Here is a 23,509-nt window from a genome sequence, read left to right as displayed (position 1 = left end):
CATTGCTTATTATCCTCATATGATGGAACATGACAGCCTTTCTACTGCGCATCGGTTATCAGCCATTTTAGTAATCATTCGCATTCGGCTCTTCAGCTTATATAACGAGATGTGTCTCGCAGCGTCTTCCTAAAGTTCACGTCGGCTTGCACGTTTCTTGTTGTCAGAAACGCAGATCGTGAAATCTGTCCGATTGAAGCAACTTTGATTTCCGCTCCCGTAAGTTTTGATGTCTTGAGATCAACATTTCGATACACCAGGATAATCTGGGCATCAGAGCAAGGAAGGAAGGAAGGAAAAAGTGGAGAAGGAAAGGCAGGGAGGTTAACCAGTTTAGCTTAACCGGTTTGCTGCCCTACACATGGGAGCAGGATGGGGGGGATGAAAGATGGGGAAAGGAGATAGAGAGCCTTTGCTCTGGCCATCAGAGCAAAGGTTCATGGCATCATTCGCAAGGCTCTGCTGTGATTTACGCACGGGCTATTCCTATCAGATATTTGGCACTTTCCGGAATAGAGCTGATTTCTTGTACACTCAAAATATCCTACTGTCTTAACATGCGTAGTTTTGAGGTCATTGACGTTCGGTATACTTACACTTCCGCGCCGCGATCCGCCATTTAAAAGAACCGTGACAGTCCTATACTCATACAATACTGTAATTATACTGCTCAGACATAGCCATTCTTTGTGATGGCGTTGTGTTGCTTTGCATTTATCGGCAATACGTCTTCTGAATTTTCAGCAGGTTGGTCACTTTGACCTACCGACGTCGGCATAAAAAGCATGCTCAGCCACGAGCTCTATAGACACATCATTTTTTGGCTGTGTATGAATAAATGCGATGGAATTTTGTTGGTCCTGACACATGCAAATTCAATTTAATTCGAAATTTACGTATTCCTACGCCAAATCAGTAACAAACCAGCCTCCAAGTATTCAAAGTACTGGACTACCCTGTAATTTATTTCCGGCTGCCATTAAACGTCTGCAACAATTTCAGGGTCACGTTGAGCAGCAGGGCACTGTGATGCATACTAGGGGCGAGCTTTACCGCTGGAAAAGCTGGCGCCACCGTCAGCGTGACGTGTCATCAGGCATCACGTGGACACAGCAGCCGCGTCGGCTGCTTCTGAAGCGGCGAAGCGAGCTCAAAACGAAAGTTTAAAGCCCCACTTGCGCTGCGGTTCTGATTAAGTGGTGAAGCTTTGCCGCCTTGGGTGTCTACTTGACAACATCTGAAAGAACTACACTCTCTATAATAGGTAATGGCTGCCTTTGGAGGCGTGCAGCATGGTAGGCTACTGCTCGGTGCCGCAGTGCCGGACGTACGCCACGGAGCCCGGTGTCAGCCTTATTCACACGTAGCCGCCGGACAAGAAGCTGCGTAATGCTTGGCTCGCGAAACTTAGAACCGGCAGACAGCCATCAGCTCAACTCGGGTGTGCAGAAAGTACAGATTCAAGGAAAACTTCTGCTACAGCGCCAGGACTGCATGCACTGTTCGGTGAGTAGCACAAAACGCGCACTGAGGCGCTCGACCGCGCCCGCTGCCCAGCTAATGTCATCACGGTTTGGTCTACGAACTTGTTGATGCTAGATACTGGCAAGTTCACTGGAATGGAAAGGGCAGGGTAAGAAGCACATTACAAAAAGGCATGGCTTATGGTCATGTTCTTGTTATGAATTTACGCACTGAATTACGAAAAAGAACTATCGCACAATGAGAAGACAGATAAACATACAGTGCGACGCACCTTCAGAAATAGTATGCAAACGTCCAAGAATACAGAAGGAAAAACAAAAGATTGAATCATCCCGATGGCACATCGCAATCGCCATAAGCGTCGAAGTCTCTCTAACGAAATTATTTTTGAAAAGTTCCGATAGTGTTTACGCAACAATGGTTGCTAGTGTACTGTCAAATGCTTACATGCTGCGGCCTAAAGCTCACGGCAGGGTGCGAAAACGCGCTGACAGCGAAAGCAAAACATTGTGCGCGGACATGCATGCAGACGCGCAGTCGGTCGCTGGGAACCCGTGCTATCGCTGCATTGAGGCTCGATTCTGTCATGCTCCATTTGGCTATACAGACAGGCCACTATAAGGACATGCTTCACATAGTTTGCTCTGAGCGTTTGCCTACCTTTCACGCCAGAAGCCGGTTCGGGAGACGTCATCGCGGCGACCGAGCGCAGTGCATTTCCGTAAAGAGGTAGCGTCTGTGAACGATTCTGTGTTTTGAGTTTGCCGAAGATTATTACGTCGACAGTGAAAAACTTCCCTCGTTTTGAGAGTGCTTACACAAATGTCCAGGAGGACTGCCGCGTGGTGTTTTTATTGAGCCCCGTAAGCGAAACCTGTGCGCGCCGCGTGATCCCTCATACTACGCAAGGGAGGCGCTTCCGACAGATGGCGAAGTCCTCGCCCCCAATACTGCGAAGCTTGAAAATAGAAAGATGAGTGGTTATTACTCACATCTTGAAGGGGCAGCGCAAGACGACGAAGACAAAAACACAAAGGACAGCCCTACCTTTTGTCTTCGTTGTCTTGCACTGCGCCTTCAAGGTGTTCAAAGAGTACCAACTTGCACAAATGTCGATTCTTCTACAGTTTATTACTCAGCTGGACGGGGGCGCTGCCAAACGGTTGACAAAGGAATAAGCGACGGAGAAGATGACATCTTAAAGAAAGACATTGAAAAAGAAAATCAACGCCACTTAATTAAGTAGGAATCATATTATATACTAGAATCATTTACACTTACATCGGCGCTTCGAGTAAGTGTGCGCATTCTCGACCGCATTTGTTATTTGTTGGCATGGCAGCGACAAGCGTGCGCGAAAGAGAGGTTGAGCGCTGCCGCTGCCGTACGTTCTGCAAAGCCTCCGAACTCTCAAGCAAAAGATGGCTGCAACCTACAAGCGCTGCAAACTCTCGTCTATATAGTAGTGCACAGCCAGTAGGGTGATAACCTGCGCGTTATCCCCGCCGGCTTATCTTTAAGCGCACAGTGGAAGCTACAAATAGTAATGGAGTATGCGATGTCACGCGAGTACGGCCTATGTGTACTGGTGCATTTGCTGCAAGGTGAATGGCTGCACGAAATAAGGAGGGAACGGACAATTTTCTATTAGGGGTCCGTAATTTAGCGACTGGCAGGAAAAACTCCGTAAAGTGCGTGCTTGAGAGATAGAGAGAAAGCAAGACAAATATTTTAAGCACCTGTGCGCCTATCGGAACGTGAACAACATGTGCAACACGTATACATAGGCGACCAACGCATGTAGTTCCAAGTGTTATTTGCATTCCTGTAGAAGTCTTCCTGCATTCCTGTATTCCATAGAATAATTCATTGTTTCATGGGGTGTAATGTCCGCAAGAAACACCGGGTTATGAGAGACGACGTAGCCGAAGGCTCCGGGTTGATTTCGACCATCTCGAATTTTCAACGAGCAACTTAGTACAAGTACGTAAGCCCGTTTGTGTTTACTCTTAATTAAAATGCGGTCACCCTGACCGGGAATCGAACTAGAGACCTCGTGGTTGGCAACAGAACGCCAAAACCAACCGGCCACAGCGGCGGAATCTGTGGAAGGAGGTACATACGGCCTCATCAAGGAACATGCATGACGAACGAATACATCGATTGGTTGAACTCTTGACAGGTTTGACAGATGTGAATGTAACACACGTGAATGCTTACAATCGCAGTAACTGCTCAAGGGCTGCCCACACCACCATATTTCTTGATCTCGCGATAAAAATGACCCGAAAAATCATTTTTATGTGGCCCTCTGCTTTTGTCAGGGAATATATTTGAGGCGAGGAACATATACTTTCAAACGACAAGCGAATAGAACTAAATAAATTGTGGAAACAAATGTTTTTCGCGATATGTGAGAGGTATTATTCCAGTTTTCTCGAAGTACGGAACAAAGCTGAAGAAGTCAAGACAGGGCACGCAACCGCCTCAGCAAGCCCAAAAAAACGAACCTCGGCCGTCTGGAATTAGCTTCGAGTTCTCAAGCGAATCAGTAATAAAAAAATCTTCAATATTTTGAATCGCAAGCATGTGGAAGCAAAACCCGGAGAATGTTAGTTCTTCTATCCCTTAGTTTTTGCGCTGTTTTAGCCTTCGCGCTTCCGAAGTATGCAGTACGAGTAATATGATAATTCTAGCTTCTCCACGTTTCTCAGGTCCTTTGAAATATAAGCGAAGCCAATTTCGTCCCGCTCTTGCAGGGTAGTTTTATGCGCTCGGTTTCTAGAACTCGTTTATTTTTGTACAGAAGAGCTCAGTGAATATTGAAGGGCCACATTTCTCAATTACTTTCGGTAGAGTGGATGGCGAATAAGATAATCATACACTGGGTAGGTTTTCCAAGCTGCTCAGGTGTATCGCTGCATGATCCTTCGCTTTCCTTCTGTCTCCCTCCCCCCCCCCCCCCCCCCCCCCCACGCGCCTGGCAGTGTCGGCATCCTGTTGATCACAGAGCGAACAGCCCACGTCGCTTATTTCGTTTGAATAACAAGATTATCCCGTAATGAGAAATAGCAGCAGTAGACCAAAGGGAATCATGCGTTTTTTTTTTTCGGAAACTTTTTTCACTCAAATAGGATCTTGTTTTCATACGGTGCAGTCATTTTTAGTTGTACTTTGGCATTTGCACATTTTTGGTAGCTATCTAAAAAAATTCTTCCCGTCACAATCCATAGACACAGCCATACCTTGCTAAGAAATCGCGCCGGCGTCCAGCAGTTTTGCGGTATATGGCATTAATTTTATCTGAGCAAGTTATGTTTCCCTTTCATGGAATTGTTATCCTAACAGTGAGACATCCCCTCTCTCTTCGCTTTTCTACCAATGCACTTCACCTTCACTTTTTTGTGCGGTCTTCTCTTTGAACTGCAAGAGTGTATGTTAAAGAAGCTCTTGGGGCAAGATATAAACACCGCTTTCAGGATTGGTGATAACCTCCGGTCTTATCCGAATTTCACAATATCTGCACACCAAATTTTCGGCTTTCTGATGGGCTCTCGAAGCAGACAATGCTGAAGAACCACGTTATACGGTCGTCACATCATAAACCGATCAAGGTGCTATTGAAGCGTCTACGTTCGAGTAAACTATTACAGAGACTTAGATATTCTCGAGGCATTCTCCACCTCCCACATTTTTTTTTTCTCGTTTGCTTTCGTTCTTCGGTATTCTTTCTGTCTTTCTTTCCCCATTGTAATGCAGCAAACGAGAAACTTTTCTTCCGGATAACCTCACTACCTTTGCCCTTTCATTTCTCTCTCTCCCTTCTGGCAGGTCTATAGTATTGTGGCAATATCACTACGATGGGCTGGGTGGCACGATGAAGGATTCTTTTCTTCCTTCAGCAATGGCGTGTTAGTTGAGGCAGTGGTCGACGGCCTAAGAGCTTAAGGAGAAAGTGTCGGCGAGAAAGCTTTGTAGCTTCTCAAGCGAATCGACGCAACTGCACCCGAAATGCTGAACTCCAAGATGTGGCACCGGAAAGCGGAAGCAGTACCATGTAAAGGACTATGCGCACTGAATGAGAAGGTGCTAGAGTACAGAACTGCGGTGGCGCCGAGCGGAAACTGTGCACGGAAAGTCGCAACACAAGGCGGCGAGGAACATACGTGTGATTGCTTTCAGGTGATAATTGAGTTCTTTTTATTCAACAAAAGGTATTCGGAAGATTGATAAGAAGACGATACAGACTACACACATGGTTGTCCCATTATTCTCGCGAAAATGTTAACGAATGAAAGATTCCGTTTTTCCTGCTGCGAGTGCTATCGACTGCGGTTAAGTAACTAGGTCCCACCCATGTGCCTCGAGCACACCCTTCGAAAGCGAGGACTTGTCTGGTGCATCCTCACCTATTTGCTAGGATGGCTGCCTATCACGTAAGCTGGGCCGGTCCTGGAGTATTCAAAAGGGGTGACATGATGGACTGATCGTTACACCAGTGCATTATATGTGTCTCAGAGTTAGCTTTAGGGTGGTTTTCAATGCGCACTGATCCCGGAGATTGAGCAACGTCAAACGAACCTCATGTTTTATGGCGTAAGCCAATCGAGCTAACCTATATGTGCTCCCAACACTGCCCTGTCATGTTGTGAGGGTGATAGCATTTAAAATATCTTTAAGTGGTTTTTTGGAGATGACAACAGCGGTTAGTGTGACGATAACCTTATAACCGGGGTTTGGTGACGAAAAATAGTCAAGCGGAAAGCGGGAAAAAATTGACACTGTACATACAAAATTATCTCAGCAGGTCTACCACGAAGCTATCGATTTCAATGTTGTTTTCCGACGGTTTCTTTTTATTTAAAGGGACACTAAAGCGAAGCAATAAATCAGTGTAGACTAATAAAGCATTGTTTGAGAACCCTGCAGGCAGTTATTTCAAAGATATAGTTTGGTTATTAGACGAGAAAATGAAGGTCCATGTATCAGTATTTGAATTTTGCGCCGAAACCTCAGCGCCGGTACGTCAGTGTGACGTCAGGGATCCCAAAGTACGTTTTCTCATTTGGGCCGCGTTGGCTGAATAAAGGTTCATGAAGGTTGCCACGTTTAATATTTGGTTCCTTTAGAACACAATGTAGTCAACCTTTACTGAATCCTGCCTGGTCCTTTGCTTGACAGAAGTCTAAAGTGTTCCTGATTCTATTTGCGATTACCTTAGTAACTACATTGTGGGCAACGTACAGTAAGCTGATCGGTGTATAATTTTTCAACTCTTTGGCGTCCCCTTTCTTATGGATTAAGAATATGTTGACGTTCTTCGAAGATTCCGGTACGCTCGAGGTCATGAGGCATTGCGTATACAGGATGGCCAGTTTTTCAAATATAATCTGCCCACCATCCTTCAACAAATCTGCTGTTACTTGATCCTCCCCAGCTGCCTTACCCCTTTGCATAACTCCAAAGGTTTTCTTTACTTCTTCCGGCGTTACCTGTGGGATTTCGAATTCCTCTAGACTATTCTCTCTTCCATTATCGTCGTGGGTGCCACTGGTACTGTATAAATCTCTACAGAACTCCTCAGCCACTTGAACTATCTCATCCATATTAGTAATGATGTTGCCGGCTTTGTCTCTTAATGCATACATCTGATTCTTGCTAATTCCTAGTTTCTTCTTCACTACTTTTAGGCTTCCTCCATTCCTGAGAGCATGTTCAATTCTATCCATATTATACTTCCTTATGTCAGCTGTCTTACGCTTGTTGATTAACTTCGAAAGTTCTGCCAGTTCTAGTCTAGCTGTAGCGTTAGAGGCTTTCATACATTGGCATTTCTTAGAACTTGAGACTGACTCCAACCAAATAACTGAATTTTATTAGCCAGACGTTTCGGAGCCCATTCGGCTCCTTCTTCAGGGGGTTGTTCTTCGGGGGGTGGCGGTGTGCCTCTTTTAAAGCGTCTTTTTTGAAGAAAGGAGGGGGGGGGGAACACGGGAGGTGGGGAGACACTCCACAGACGGAAAGGTGGGGGGGAACAAAAGGAAAGGGGGGTTTGTGTTGTTGACCGCTTCCAAGGAGCTGCGATGACCGGTGCTGGGTGGAGTGCTCACGAGGGTGCCCTTGATGGGCCGCGGGGGGGGGGGGAGGTTACAGGGTCGCGCCGACGTTCTGTGTTGGTGAAACGAGCGGGAGTCTATCTGGCTGTGCGTCCTTTTCTTCTTTTCGTCATGTCGCCAAGGCCATGGACATAGACCGAGGGTAGGTTGCCCTTCACACGGTTTATGTTATTCTCCGTATTCTGAATGTGCCATGACTCCAGTAGTAGTCTCTTTCGCCAGTTCGTTTCTGTTTGAAGGATTTCAGTTTCCTTGAAAGCAATTTTGTGGTCGGCGACTTCAGAGTGTTCCGCGACGGCGCTGCGAATACGGTTGAATGTCCTGACGTCGTTCTCGTGTTGTCTGATCCTTTCTTTTAGATTTTTGGTTTCCCCGATGTACGACGCCGGACAGTCAGCACAACTGATTTTGTAGACGACGCCTTGAGCTTTTTCTTTTGGTGGACGATCTTTTGGTTTAGGGAGGAGGATATTGAAAGTGTTTATTGGTTTGTGCGTCACTTTGAGACCTTCTTTTTTTAATATTCGGCTGAGCGCTTCGCTGGTACCTCTGATGTACGGGATGGACACTCGCTTCTGGGGTTGGGGAGAAGTAAACGGCTGAAGGTCCCGCATTTTGTTTCTTCTTTTTCTGTTGTCTGGTTGTCTTTCGAATGAAGTCATCTGTGTAGCCATTCCTCTTAAGTTCGTTGAGAACCGTTCTCTTTTCTTTCTTTAGATCCGATTCCGATGAGGAATGAGTTTCGGCTCGTTTGAATAAAGAATTTACAACAGACGCCTTGTGGTTTGCCGGATGGTCGGATTGGAAATGAAGATAGCGGCCTGTGTGGGCTGGTTTTCGGTAGACTGAAAATTTTAGAATGCCGTCTTTTCGTGTAACTTGTACATCTAAGAATGGGAGTGATCCGTTCTGTTCGCGCTCATATGTGAACTGTATATCCGGGTCTATGGAGTTTAAGTGTTTCTGCAAGTTTTCGACTTGGCTCGTCTTCACGATGCAAAAACAATCATCCACGTACCTGAGGAAGACTTTTGGTTTCGGGAAAAAAGTATTTAAAGCTCTCTCCTCGATGCTCTCCATAGTCAAGTTAGCCATGGCAACGGAAATTGAGGCCCCCATAGGAGTTCCTTTGACCTGTTTGTAGTAGCTGCCTCGGAAGGTGAAATAGGTATTGGACAGGCACAGTTCGAGAAGGCGGCAGATCTCGTCTACACTCAAAGGGGTTCTCTCACTGAGCGTATCGTCACGTTCCAGTGCATCTCTAGTTGCGGAAACAGCCAACTTAATGGGTACTCTTGTGAACAGAGAGATTACATCAAAAGAGACCAGACATTCATCATCTTCGATACGGATTTTTGATGTGAGTTTGATGAAATTCTCGGAGTCGCGCACGTGCGATGCTGTCCTTCCGGTGAGTGGTGATATGATCTGATGCAAGTAAGTGGATAGTGATCGTAGTGGGGAACACGAAAAGTCTACGATTGGTCGTAAGGGGATTCCGGGTTTATGGAGTTTTGGCAAGCCGTAGAAAGCTGGAGCGGATCCGTTCCTACAGATTAATTTTAGGTAGAGATTTCGAGAATTTGGGTGGCTGCGGAATATTTCAATCAGCGTCTTGTTCAGCAACGACTGAGTTCTCGTAGTGGGGTCCTTCTTTAGTCTCTCGTAATCTTGGCTGTCAAGTAGGGCGGACGCCTTATCCTCGTAGTCCTTTATGTTCAAAACAACGGTTGAGTTCCCCTTGTCCGCCGGTAGGATCACAATGTTGGTATCTTCTTTCAGCGTTCTCATTGCTTTTATTTCGTCGGAAGTTAAGTTGCGTTCTCTTCTGCGGTTGTTATTGGACCTTATTATGCCGATTGCTTTCAGTCTGACCTGTTCCCGCACTTTGGGGTCTAGTTGCTGGATGCCGCTCTCAAGGGCGGCGATCATCTTGGGGAGGGGTGGGTTATCTGTCGTAACATTGAATTTTTCACCTTTTGCCAGGATTGAAGTTTCTTCGCTTGTGAGCTTTCTCGATGATAAATTGGTTACTGTGTGCTTGTTTAACACTCCTGTTTTCTCGTTTTCGTTGATTAGGGAAGAGAATTTCTTCTTCTGCGTTTGACTGTGTTTCATTTCCTCTGAGGACGCTACGGCCTTTGCAAACGATTCAATTGATGAAAAGAGATGGGGTACCTTGTGTTCAAGTTGTCTTCTGGCGAAGAACGCGTCGACTTCTTTCTTCCGGATCAACATGTGGCACTCATGTATCCGTGCTGTCACCAATCTTTGCTGGGCCTTGTCGATGATGTCCCGGCCTTCTGGTGTGTTGATTGGTTGCCGTAGCTGGAGACTTCGTGGCACGACGTTCTTGTCTTTGCATTTCCGGGTGAAGTCTAGGTGTGTCTTGAAGGTGGATATTCCTTTCACTGCTTTTATATAGTTCTTTGCAAGTTGCACTGCCTCTAGCCCGAAGTCTGCACGTAAAGACTTGAAGCTAAACATTTCGACAGAATTGCCTGTCTGGTTGGGAAATTGATTAGAACTTGAGACTGACTCCAACCAAATAACTGAATTTTATTAGCCCGACGTTTCGGAGCCCATTCGGCTCCTTCTTCAGGGGGTTGTTCTTCGGGGGGTGGCGGTGTGCCTCTTTTAAAGCGTCTTTTTTGAAGAAAGGAGGGGGGGGGGGGAACACGGGAGGTGGGGAGACACTCCACAGACGGAAAGGTGGGGGGGAACAAAAGGAAAGGGGGGTTTGTGTTGTTGACCGCTTCCAAGGAGCTGCGATGACCGGTGCTGGGTGGAGTGCTCACGAGGGTGCCCTTGATGGGCCGCGGGGGGGGGAGGTTACAGGGTCGCGCCGACGTTCTGTGTTGGTGAAACGAGCGGGAGTCTATCTGGCTGTGCGTCCTTTTCTTCTTTTCGTCATGTCGCCAAGGCCATGGACATAGACCGAGGGTAGGTTGCCCTTCACACGGTTTATGTTATTCTCCGTATTCTGAATGTGCCATGACTCCAGTAGTAGTCTCTTTCGCCAGTTCGTTTCTGTTTGAAGGATTTCAGTTTCCTTGAAAGCAATTTTGTGGTCGGCGACTTCAGAGTGTTCCGCGACGGCGCTGCGAATACGGTTGAATGTCCTGACGTCGTTCTCGTGTTGTCTGATCCTTTCTTTTAGATTTTTGGTTTCCCCGATGTACGACGCCGGACAGTCAGCACACGGTTGAATGTCCTGACGTCGTTCTCGTGTTGTCTGATCCTCGTGTTGTCTGTTCTGTTGTGTTCTCTCGTGTTGTCTGTCGTGTTGTCTGTCTGTTCTCGTGTTGTCTGAACCCGGAATCCCCTTACGACCAATCGTAGACTTTTCGTGTTCCCCACTACGATCACTATCCACTTACTTGCATCAGATCATATCACCACTCACCGGAAGGACAGCATCGCACGTGCGCGACTCCGAGAATTTCATCAAACTCACATCAAAAATCCGTATCGAAGATGATGAATGTCTGGTCTCTTTTGATGTAATCTCTCTGTTCACAAGAGTACCCATTAAGTTGGCTGTTTCCGCAACTAGAGATGCACTGGAACGTGACGATACGCTCAGTGAGAGAACCCCCTTTGAGTGTAGACGAGATCTGCCGCCTTCTCGAACTGTGCCTGTCCAATACCTATTTCACCTTCCGAGGCAGCTACTACAAACAGGTCAAAGGAACTCCTATGGGGGCCTCAATTTCCGTTGCCATGGCTAACTTGACTATGGAGAGCATCGAGGAGAGAGCTTTAAATACTTTTTTCCCGAAACCAAAAGTCTTCCTCAGGTACGTGGATGATTGTTTTTGCATCGTGAAGACGAGCCAAGTCGAAAACTTGCAGAAACACTTAAACTCCATAGACCCGGATATACAGTTCACATATGAGCGCGAACAGAACGGATCACTCCCATTCTTAGATGTACAAGTTACACGAAAAGACGGCATTCTAAAATTTTCAGTCTACCGAAAACCAACCCACACAGGCCGCTATCTTCATTTCCAATCCGACCATCCGGCAAACCACAAGGCGTCTGTTGTAAATTCTTTATTCAAACGAGCCGAAACTCATTCCTCATCGGAATCGGATCTAAAGAAAGAAAAGAGAACGGTTCTCAACGAACTTAAGAGGAATGGCTACACAGATGACTTCATTCGAAAGACAACCAGACAACAAAAAAGAAGAAACAAAATGCGGGACCTTCAGCCGTTTACTTCTCCCCAACCCCAGAAGCGAGTGTCCATCCCGTACATCAGAGGTACCAGCGAAGCGCTCAGCCGAATATTAAAAAAAGAAGGCCTCAAAGTGGCGCACAAACCAATAAACACTTTCAATATCCTCCTCCCTAAACCAAAAGATCGTCCACCAAAAGAAAAAGCTCAAGGCGTCGTCTACAAAATCAGTTGTGCTGACTGTCCGGCGTCGTACATCGGGGAAACCAAAAATCTAAAAGAAAGGATCAGACAACACGAGAACGACGTCAGGACATTCAACCGTATTCGCAGCGCCGTCGCGGAACACTCTGAAGTCGCCGACCACAAAATTGCTTTCAAGGAAACTGAAATCCTTCAAACAGAAACGAACTGGCGAAAGAGACTACTACTGGAGTCATGGCACATTCAGAATACGGAGAATAACATAAACCGTGTGAAGGGCAACCTACCCTCGGTCTATGTCCATGGCCTTGGCGACATGACGAAAAGAAGAAAAGGACGCACAGCCAGATAGACTCCCGCTCGTTTCACCAACACAGAACGTCGGCGCGACCCTGTAACCTCCGCCCCCCCCCCCCCCGCGGCCCATCAAGGGCACCCTCGTGAGCACTCCACCCAGCACCGGTCATCGCAGCTCCTTGGAAGCGGTCAACAACACAAACCCCCCTTTCCTTTTGTTCCCCCCCACCTTTCCGTCTGTGGAGTGTCTCCCCACCTCCCGTGTTCCCCCCCCCCCCTCCTTTCTTCAAAAAAGACGCTTTAAAAGAGGCACACCGCCACCCCCCGAAGAACAACCCCCTGAAGAAGGAGCCGAATGGGCTCCGAAACGTCGGGCTAATAAAATTCAGTTATTTGGTTGGAGTCAGTCTCAAGTTCTAATCAATTTCCCAACCAGACAGGCAATTCTGTCGAAATGTTTAGCTTCATTGGCATTTCTTGATCAGATATTTCGTCTCCTGCGATAGCTTACTGGTATCCTGTCTAATGGAGTTACCACCGACCTCTATTGCACACTCCTTAATGATGCCCACAAGATTGTCGTTCATTGCCTCAACACTAAGGTCCTCTTCCTGAGTTAAGGCCGAATACCTGTTCTGTAGCTTGATCTGGAATTTCTCTATTTTCCCTCTTACCACTAACTCATTGATCGGCTTCTTATGTACCAGTTTCTTCCGTTCCCTCCTCAGGTCTAGGCTAATTCGAATTCTTACTATCCTATGGTCATTGCAGCGCACATTGATGAGCTCGTCCACATCTTGTATGATGCCAGGGTTAGCGCACAGTATGAAGTCTATTTCATTTCTAGTCTCGCCGTTCGGGCTCCTCCACGTCCACTTTCGGCTATCCCGCTTGCGGAAGAAGGTATTCATTTTCCGCATATTATTCTTTTCCGCAAACTCTACTAATAACTCTCCCCTGCTTTTCTTAGTGCCTATGCCATATTCCCCCACTGCTTTGTCTCCAGCCTGCTTCTTGCCTACCTTGGCAATGAATTCGCCCATCAGTATAGTGCATTTTGTTTTCACTCTACCCCTCGCCGATTCCACGTCTTCATAGAAGCTTTCGACTTCCTGGTCATCATGACTGCATGTGGGGGCGTAGACCTGGACAACCTTCATTTTGTACCTCTTATTAAGTTTCACAACAAGACCTGTCACGCTCTCGTTATTGCTATAGAATTCGTGTATGCTACCAGCTATATTCTTATTAATCAGGGATCCGACTCCTAGTTCTCGTCTCTCCGCTAAGCCCCGGTAGCACAGGACGTGCTCGCTTTTTAGCACTGTATATGCTTCTTTTGGCCTCCTAACATCACTGAGCCCTATTATATCCCATTTACTGCCCTCTATTTCCTCCAATAGCACTGCTAGACTCGCCTCACTAGATAACGTTCTAGCGTTAAACCTTGCCAGGTTCATATTTCAATAGCGGCCTGTCCGGAGTCCGGAGTCCGGAATGTATTCAACCTGTACCGCTATATATAATTAGTAGGCCCTAGAAGATGCCATCAAAATCCAAGACGTCACAGCCCCCAGGTGTGGAAACGTAAGTAGGCGTCGCCACCCGTATTTCGTTCTTGCGCTTTTTCTGGCTTACCAAACGTCTTATCGTTGTAAGAGCGGTGTTTTTGGTGTTGTAGAATCGTAATTTACTAATGGAGAAGAAATCATTTTTCACTTTAGTGTCCCTTTAAGTTGGCCTATTTGATGCAACGTACAGGTAGAAAAAAATAGCACTAAGGACATCAAACTATTGAATCTAGCCCTCTCGGATTCAGGTACTTCAGCAATGAGTTAGGACATATGTTCTTTTTTATCCAATACTTATAGTTTTCTACAGCATTGAGCTTTAGTTAGGCCTCCTTGACAACCTCGTGCGTAATATGCTGGGTACTTGGGTACAGCTACAGAAGGTGATGAAGGTCCGCTGTAAACGCAGGCGCTGGTCACTTGGGACACATTGTAGGGTTCTCTCTTGCAGGTTCCACGGCTCAGGTGACAGCAGGTGTCAGGGCAACTCCAGGCCGAAACCTCCGAAGACAAAATTCCTCCACCAGGAAAGGTCGCCGGGAAGGAAGAAGAAGCACAGGCGTATAATTGCACGTATGTCACATCGGAGAATGAATTTCTGGTTATGAAAGAGAGTTACGGGGTTGGAAGGAAGTGAGGCTGGTGGGATGTCGGGTAATGATTGTGAGCGAGCGCTTCCGTAGTTCATGTTCTCGAACGAACATCGACTACATCTCTGCATCCAGTACATTGTAATGCTGAGGTGCGACCATCTTAATATAAAAAGCGAGTGCACGCATCTTCTAGCTGACGATAAAGATAGAACTTAGAGGACGCGTCTGTCGCCCAAAATTTGTTTCACGTCTCTCATCGTACGGTGGCGTTGTGGCGCGTTTGTACAGGGGAAAGCACGTCATGTCTTGTAATTGAACTCGTTTTGAGGCTTAGTATTAGCTCCAATTTCTTTTCTTGGTCCACCACGGTCGCTGAGGGACGCGTACGTCACTGAAATCTGCCATATGTCTCTAGTCATAAAGTGTCGTTTTGCCTTGCTGGCTGATGAAAGCTTCGCGCACGTCGATTCCCAGAGTACGTGCCATCTGCATAATTTTACTAAATAATTACATTCTTTAGGCCAGCAGCTTGTCTGCTTTTTTCACATTTTCTTTTATTAACTGCTTACTTAAATGCCTCCAATGAGCCTAACTATGGATAATGTTACTATCTGGCCATTCATTTTGCACGAAAAGGCAAGTTTACTTTTTTTTTGTCCTCGTGAAGACACATGCTCGCGTAGAGTTGTGCAGACTCCCAGTACAACTCCTAAGAAGCCATCTAAAATGCGGCTCACGCCGTAAAAAAAATAATAATAAAGCTATAAATAAATAAATAAATAAATAAATAAATAAAAATATACCGCGATGCGTTGTCAGTGTTCCGTTCAGTATGTTTTTTTAAAGCAGCAGTTAAGTATACCGTACTCGTAAAGTGGGCAGATAACGGGCTAAACAGCAATTCATTCAACATTATCTTCATCTCTTGTCTTGTATTAGTGAGCGCACTACAGCGCAGAAACACAGTTTACTGCATGACCATTAACAGCCTCCCTGCAAGGCGCGGTCGGCTTCCGGCCTGCGCCTCCTCACTTCCTGCAAAGCAGCGCGCAGGAGAAACCCACAAGGCACGAAAAGGCTGTAAAAAGAAGCACTGCCTGTGTTTGTAGCCGTAAACTGGCTATGACCGGAAAGATTCTCGTATCGCACAACACGTCTGAAGCCTAAACGAGCCGAGAGAAAAGAAGCGCCTCAAGTCCTCTCTTAATGTCCATGAAAGTGCCATGACAGAGGCGGGACGGCTCGCTGAAAAGTAACCAAGCTTTTTGGAGTGCTGGAAGAAGTCGTAAAGGAGAGCGGCTGGGACACCTAGCTCAGGCATTTCGTTGGCTTTCTCGGTGGCAGTCTGAAAGGCAGTTCAAGAAACGGGCTTCGTGAGAGAAATTTTAGTGGTGAAAGGGTCTATGGGGGGGGTGGGCTAATGACGATGAAACAAATCGAAAAATAGGAGTCAGAGTGCCTGCCCATTTTTCTAATGAGAATTAAGCTTTGTATTACTAAGTATACACTACTACAAATGTTGCTTACATCAGCGCCACAGCAGATGTCGTTTTCTCTACGTTAAAAAGCAGCTCATGTCAGCAACAAGCCTGTTTATTTCTTTCCCTGATTAAGTTTTTTTTTCGGAATAGTCACATTTTGACTTTTAAAGGAATCGTTTACAGATCGAGCGAGCAGGTTGTTGAAAAGGAAATACAGAGAAAATGTTGGTTTAACAGCCATGATAACATGTATTTTGAGGTTTGGGTTTACGATGTCGTAGAATATCTGAGAAGGTAACATAGATTTCAATAAGGTCAAGAGTACGTCAATATTAATATACCGTTTAAAAGTAAACCGCGATGAGCAGCTTTTCGGATAGTTGACGAGGCGTTAGAACTGTTGAAAATTGCATGAGAAGCATAGTTAGAATAATGCGCACGCAGACGTACACTTCCTATATTTTACTTTGTGCCTGTTTTGGGGTTATTTTGAGCCAGTTAAGCACTGAAAGCGGGGGAATTTTTCAAGGGTGATAAGATTGGCTCAAGATACACCAAAAACACAAAGCGACGGCAGGCCGCTGGTTCGACCCCTGTCACGGCGGCCGCATTCCAATAATAATCGAATGCACGAACGCTTGTGTACCGTGAATCAGGCGCACTTCAACGAAATCCACGTGGTCAAAATTATTCCAGGGTCTCCCACTACTACTGCGCGCTTCATAATCTGATTGTATGTTTGGCACGTAGAATACGAGGATTTCCACATAATGACGGCCGCATTTGCGTGGTTGTATTCTTACCGTCCCGGATCACGCCAAAGAAATCGACTTCAGACAAATAAAGATGCACTGAAACGCCATATGCCATGCTGAAGTTTAACCCGCCTATATATAACAGCACATAATCGGAGTAACTTCCTGTTAGCAACCTACGGGGCTAAAAGTTGGCGCAATAATACTTCAGAAGAATCCACGTACAACGCAGTGAGCGATGGAACGGAAATAATAAACGAAACATTGAATATAGAATTAATTAGGTATCGAAATATTACAGCTTTAGCCTGGGTGACTTATATTCTTCTATAGGGTAAACGGAAGGGGTCTTGGGCAGTCACGACTTGCGTAGGTCAGATAACCAAGAGCCAAATGTAAAAACAATCGAGCGCGGTGAAAGACTAAGGGGTGCAATGAAATAAGAAATTTTTGCACGCATAAGGTAAAGTCGGCTGAAGCAAGACTGGGACAGTGATTCTCTGTGGGAGGGGCTTTATTTTTGGGCTACACACAAATGAGAATATTGTTATTATTGCTGCTCTTGATATCGCCATTGTTAGATGAAGTTGAAAACATAATTAGCTGCCGTATGAAATGCCAAGAAGACATTTTTTGATACAACACTTACATCGTTATTATTCTCCAATCCTCGCAAGTTTCGGAGCATAATCACCGAAGGTCGTGGTTTTAGTTCACAAGACGGTGACGACCGTGGGACAACATTATCAACATCACGACATTAATCACGTGCTAGTGGAAGTCCTCCCGCTGAAGAGGGCTAGACATAGCACTTTCATCCTGAGTTTGTACAGTCCACCGAGGGCTCAGAAGGACGACTTCCGCAACAGCATTTACGACAGTGCGAGAGCCGCTAGCTGCAAAAAGCTGGTAGGGGTGGGAGACATGAACGCTAGACACATGACTTGGGGCTACCAACAAGACACGCAAAAAGGGAGGTCGCTCCTCGATGCGGTTGACCAAATGGGCCTCGAATTGATAACCAACTTCCTCCAACCAACCTGAGTAGGCAACAGTGTCAGTCGAGACACGTTTCCTGACCTGCCATTTGTCAAAAACGTAAGGGAATACTCATGGACGCACCTGGGCGAAACACTGGGCAGCGATCACTACATCCTCAGCATCTCGGTATCCACCCTGAAACTCAAAAAAACAATTGGCCAGATTAGGCTCATGGACTGGGAGGCGTACAGGCAGTACCCGCCGCCCGAAAACGGTATCACGGACATAGCGGAATGGATGCAGCACCTCCGGGACGCCCACATCTAAACCACCAAAACCATCCAGCGCCCAGCCGAGACGCCCGAAAGTCGACCACGGCTCTTACACCTGTGGGAAGCTCGTGAGGGCCTCCTCAAACGATGGAAGCAACAGCGGTGAAACCGGAAACTACGTCTACGAGTAGAGCATATAATAGAAGAAGCCAGAAATTACGCGAACGAGCTGACGCAGCGAAATTGGGTACAGTTTTGCACCTCGCTCAAGGGTACCCTGAGTACGGCCCAGACGTGGGCCATATTACGTTGCCTGATCGATCCCGACAAGGCGAAATCGACAACCAGTCGGACGCTTCTAGAAATTGCTCACAAGTACCCCGGGAACGATCAGGATCTGATTGGCCCCCTAAACACCAGATACCTGGGTAGCGACCCCATATGACCCTGCCTCCCAAAATACGAAGGAGAACCAAGGCCACAACTGGAAGCTCCGATCACATAGGAAGAGTTGTAGGCCACGGCACGAGCCTCACAGCGCAAAGCTACTCCCGGGGTTGACAAAATCACCAATGCCATGATTAGAAACCTGAGCCCAATGCACATCCTGGACTTAACGGAATAAACGAGGAAGTCTAGAGCAAAGGCCACGTACTGAATGAGTAGAAACACGCGGAAATCGTGACCATTCCCAAACCCGGCAAGTAGCCTGCGATCGATGCCCTGCGTCCCATCTCGCTGAATTCACGCCTTGACAAGCTGTAGAGAGGGTCATCGAAACCCGCCTTCAACATTACATAGAGGATGGTGACCTCTTCTCGCACACCAAGCGTGGCTTCCCATCGAGACTTTTTGCGCAAGATGCTTTCCTAATCCTAAGGGAAGACGTTCTCAAGGGCATACCGAAGGGAGGAGAACACCTCCTGTTCGCACACGACCTGAAAGGGGCCTTCGATAACATCTCTCACGAGGCCATTCTGAAGGAACTGAACGACATCAGCTGCGAGGAGCGCATTTTTACGTCAACTCGTTCCTGACGGCCCGGCAACCATCGAAATAGGCCAGACTCGATCGGATACGATCGACGTGCCGAACAAAGGAACGTCGCAAGGGGTGATAGACTGCCCGATTCCCTTCAACGTCGATATGCTAGCGCTGAGCAGAGCTGCGGAAGGTCGCGGACCTAGGTTACGCCCTGTATGCAGACGACATCACGCACTGCGCCACCAAGGGCTCCCTTGCGCGAAAAGAGGCGACCCTTCAGGAGGCCACGACGTCCTTAGCGAGATTCGCGGCAGCGAGCGGGATGCGTTGCGCGCCCGAGGAGTCCGAGGTGATCTGGGTGCACGGGGGAGGAATCTACAAGTGCCCGGCCCTATGACCTCTATCTAGAGGGCTAGAAGATGACAGAAAGCAATAAGACTAGAATTCTGGGTTTTTGGATCCAGAGCAACCTAAAAGCCTCCCCCACCATTCAAACCCTAAGGTAGGCCACCAACCAAATGTCGCGGATTATCAAACAAATAACAAGAAGCCGCAAGGGCAGGTGAGAAGAGGACACAATTTGCCTCGTCCAGGGTTTGGTGAAAAGCAGAGTAACGTATAGCATGCCATATCACTACCGCTCAATAAACAAACGCGAACAAGTACAAGTCAATGCCATCATCAGAGGCGCGTACAAAACGGCCCTGGGTCTACCTGTTACCACCTCAAACGAGAGGTTAGCGGCCCTCGGAATCCACAGCAGCTTCGCGGAGCTGTCTGACCTGGTTATGGCTTCGCAAAAAGCCAGATTGCAGAACACGGCGGCGGGCAGAGCCATCCTCCACCGAACCGGAACGGCAATGGAGCTCCGTGCCCTCGATGGGCAACGATGACTCCCGCCCGAGGTCAGAGGCAAGATCAAGGCGAACATCATACCGACGCACACGAGTCATGAACTCCATGAAGGACGACGCAAGGCTCGCGTCGACAGACAGCACCGACAATTCAAAGGTGACCTGTAGTTAACGTATGTGGACGTTTCGGCGTACCCTGTAGGAGGCCTCTTCGGGGTAGCCGTCGTGAACGGGAGAGACAACTCATTGACCTTCGCGGCCTCCGTCAGGGTGCAGACCCCAGCGGTGGCTGAGACCATAGCCGCGACGCTAGTAATAAAGCAACAATACAGGGTAGGCAGAGAAGTTATCGACTCGCAACAGGCCTGCCGTAACTTTACCAACAGACGAACACGGCTGCTGGAGGCTCAGATTCTAGGCCCGAGGCTGCAAGAATTCCATCAAATCACGTGAACGCCGGTCCACGCGGCACTGGAGAGGAACGAAAGGGCGAACGCCTTAGCTCGAGCGCTCATCAACCGAGCGGGGCAAAACCAGTCGTTTCATCAATCCCCCCCCCCCCCCCCTTTACCTTCGTGCCCCTGCCATCCAACTACTGCGACCGACTCGAGATCCAACGACTCAACCGCAGGATTTATCCTCCCCCTCACAAAAAGGTCAGCACTGAACAGGCAGTAGCTCTCGGACTTAAACGAACCACCACATTCTCAAACCTACGCAGGTACAGCAAAATGTGCCCACAAACATATCGCAGCATCTGCCCCTGGTGCGGCGACACGCGCCCTACACTCTTTCACATCTAGTGGGGGTGCGGGGGGCAAACCTCAACACTTAAAGGCGCCTAGCACATAACTTGGGCGGTGGGAGGTACAGCTGACCGGCGATATCCTGGCGGGACAAGAAGCTCTCGTCCAGCAAGTACAACGAGCAGCCATGACCAGTGGAGTCCTGGAATGAGGACACCACCCACTCGACCTCAAGATGAACGACCTCGATGGTCCAAATAAATTTCTGTCTCTCTGGAGCATAATCAATAAAACAAAAGATACGCATGTTCAGTTAATTCAGTCCGGCACACCGGTGGCATCAAATATGTGATGCGCAGGGCTAAACCATATGTTTGCTACATATTTTCAGAAAGGTGTGCCCACTGTATTTACGGTATTTCCAAGCTTTTTTTCCCTTCCAATGGATCCCATCGCGATCATCGCTGTTGGTGTGTGTTGAGAGATCGAAGGTGTCGTCACCTGCAGGCCCTGATTGCATTTCATCGGAAATGCTGAAGTGTACAAAAATATATTTATCGCTGATTCTATCGAAACTTTTTCAACAGTCATACAAATGCAGGGGCTGTCCGCGTACTTGAACGTAGGGAAGGCACTGGCCATGCCTAATTGAGGTGATGTACATTCTCCCTATAATTACTGTCCCATTTCATTAACATACATTCCTGTCAGAAAATTAGAGCACATAATATACTCGCACCTTATAGATTTCCATGAGTCCAATTGTTTCTTTCAGTAATTCCCCGCACGGGTACCACAAGACGTTTTCGTGCGGAACGCAAGTGCTATTTTTTTACTAACGACCTGTTCAATAATGCAGACCTTGTATTTGAAGCACAGTGTATATTCATTGATATGGCAAAGTCTATTGATTTGCTTGCGCATGATTTACTTATCTTCAAAGTTAGTAAGCTTAATATTGATCCCACTTTCTTAGCATGAAATAAATAATTTCTATCTAACCGCACCCAGTATGTGTCAGTGAACAACTTCTCTTCTATCCATACCGCAGTAACCTCTGGCGTACGGCAAGGGTCAGTTCTCGGTCCTCTGCTCGTTTTAATTTACATTGACTACCTTCCTTCCAGCATTTCAACTATGTGGCTCTTCATAGATGACTGTGTATGCTACCAAAACATTGCTGACAACACAGATTCCCTTAAACTTCGACGTGACCTCAACAGTGTTTTTGATTGGGACACTAATTGACTTGTGACATTTATCTCAAGTAAATGTAAATGCTTGCGTATTTCTAGACATTCTTTTACTCAAAGTATGCTTACTTACTTCCATAACAATATTCCTTTACCGCCCACTGACTGTTATAAATATCTCGGCATTCACATCACGTCAAATCTCTCCTGGGATGTTCATATTGAATATGTGACTGGCAATGCGAACCGCATTCTTGGCTATCTGCATCGAAATTTTTCCACTGTACCATCTCCCGTTAATTTAATGCATTACTAAACACTCGTCCGCTCAAAATTACAGTACGCATGCTCCATATGGGACCCCAGTCAAAGATCTGTCATTCTTGCCTTCGAAGTATTCCAGAATCGTGCCACGCGTTTCATCCTGTCTAACGACGGCCGCCATTCTTGGATCACGTCCATGAAGATGACATTAAGTTACCAGACCTTTCCTCACTCCGCAAAAGCTCCCACTTGAATCTTTTTCACAAGATGTACCGCTACAATCAAGCATTGCAAGTCACCCTTTTTCCACCACCTTGCTACGTTTCAGCTAGAACCGATCACCTTCTCAAAGTAAGCTTGCGATCGTGTCACACTAACTTATATCATAACTTATATCATCATTATTTAGTCCCAAAAACAGCCACTGAATGGAGCCACCTTCCCTCCTCCATTGCTGCCACTGCAGATGCAGAACGATTCACCATCGCCTTGGAAAAATAGGAAGCAAACACGATGCATTACCAAAAAAGCGACCCTAATTCATGTGCACGTGCGCGTGCACGTGCACAGGCTAGGGGCTTGCGCAACAGTGGTAACATGGCATAACCGACGCCATCATGTTGGTAATATTCTTTTGCAGATCTTAAGATACAAGCTGGTAGGGAAGCCAACAACACTATAGGTTGATTGCTTTACCACATTGCGCTTCTAATAGAGGCAAAGCGTAGGTCTGCGTTCGAAAAAGCTTGCCATGGAGTACGCCTTCGCATAAGAGCGTACTGTTTTAATCAGAACGAAGCGGCTGGCCATCCTCGCTTCTGGCTTTCTTTAGCGCGTGCCTCAACGCACCAAGGTTCACATTAAACAAGACAGTAATCTTATCTCTAGCATTGGTTCTGGAAAGTCAGCTTCTTCAAAACGAAGCCTGCGTTTGTTTTTTTTAGCTGGCAGTCAACAAAGAGAGCTTTGAATTTATGACATTTTTTCTACTCATGTTTACTGCGGTTGCATCCACGGTGCGCCATAAAAAATGTCCCTGCATCTCGCTCGAGGGGCTAATTAAATTAAAGTCTTGGGTCTTACGTGCCAAAACCACGATATCATTATGAGACACGCCATAGTTAAGGACGTTGGATTATTTTTTGCAACCTGACTTTATTCAACGTGCACACAATGGACGCTAGCATGCACGGGTTCATTTGCATTTCGCCGCCATCGAAATGTGGCCGCCGCGGCCGGGGTTTGATCCCGCGCCTTCGGGCTTAGCAGAGCAAGGCCATAACCATTAGGTCACTATGGTTGGTAAGTGGCTAATTGCTTACGGCATTCGCATGGACTCATGAATTCTTTTCTCTGCTAATGTTTCCTTAAATTGGCTGATCTCAACTTATTCCTAAATACTGCATCAGGGCTTGCGTACGGACAATCTTTGTTGTACATGACCGGAACTAAAGGAGCAGGAGGCCACAACTTTTGACAAAATTGTGGAGTGGGAGATCATTGCGAGTTCTGTCGAATTCATCCTCCAC

The 23,509-nt window shown here is 47.0% G+C and overlaps 1 protein-coding gene across 2 annotated transcripts in view; it reads left to right on the top strand.

The window, feature by feature from the left end:
* LOC135914649 (uncharacterized) overlaps positions 1 to 23,509 on the top strand; it is a 461,017-nt gene that overhangs the window by 419,893 nt on the left and 17,615 nt on the right. Inside the window, exon 6 of one of the 2 annotated variants that reach the window (XM_070537513.1) lies at positions 14,309 to 14,405. The exons of the other annotated variant lie outside the window; for it this stretch is intronic. The gene's annotated coding sequence lies outside the window, so the exon portion shown is untranslated. Of the gene's footprint in view, positions 1 to 14,308; positions 14,406 to 23,509 lie in introns of those variants that run through there. 2 annotated transcript variants of the gene reach the window in all.

Source organism: Dermacentor albipictus, chromosome 4 (assembly GCF_038994185.2).
Source record: "Dermacentor albipictus isolate Rhodes 1998 colony chromosome 4, USDA_Dalb.pri_finalv2, whole genome shotgun sequence".
In the NCBI taxonomy this organism is placed as follows: domain Eukaryota; kingdom Metazoa; phylum Arthropoda; class Arachnida; order Ixodida; family Ixodidae; genus Dermacentor; species Dermacentor albipictus.
The sequence above is the reverse complement of the archived record's forward strand: the minus strand, read 5'-3'. Positions and strand labels throughout refer to the sequence as shown.